This window comes from Nannospalax galili, unplaced genomic scaffold (assembly GCF_000622305.1).
Source record: "Nannospalax galili isolate Female #2095 unplaced genomic scaffold, S.galili_v1.0 scaffold533, whole genome shotgun sequence".
In the NCBI taxonomy this organism is placed as follows: Eukaryota; Metazoa; Chordata; class Mammalia; order Rodentia; family Spalacidae; genus Nannospalax; species Nannospalax galili.
The window spans coordinates 534,067-534,697 of NW_008333774.1; positions in this window are offsets into that span (position 1 = coordinate 534,067).

The window sequence follows — 631 nt, forward strand, 5'->3', positions numbered from 1 at the left end:
GATTATTCCTTTGAGCAGAATGAAGTAGCCCTCTTTATGTCTTCTGATTAGTTTTAGTTTGAAGTCTATTTTGTCAAATATTAGAATTTCAATGTCTGTTTTTTTCTTAGTACCATTTGCTTGGTATAATTTTTTCAGTCCTTTCATCTTAAGGTAGTGTCTGTCCTTGAAAGTGTGATGAGTTTCTTGCAGACAACAAAAAGATAGGTTTTGTTTCTTAATCCATTTGCATAGTCTGGGTCTTTTGACTGGGGAGTTCAGTCCATTAATATTTAAAGTTATTAATGAAAGATGAGTATTGAATCCTGTCATTTTTATTTCTGTTTACATTCTTGATATAGCTGTCCTTTTCCACAGTTATACCTTCATTGAATTTCTTTCTTAAATCCCTTGGTTATATTCATTCCTTTCTCCATCTCTTTTTATTGCTTCCAGAACTCTCTGAAGGGCTGGTTTCGTGGACATGAATTCCTTCAGCCTATTCATGTCATGGAAGATTTTTTCCTTCCCCTTCGGCTATAATAGACATTTTGGGTGGGTATAGTAATTTGGGTTGGCATCTGTGGTCATTTAAAACTGGGAATACTTTGGTCCAGGCTCTTCTGGCTTTCATAGTTTACACGGAAAAGTC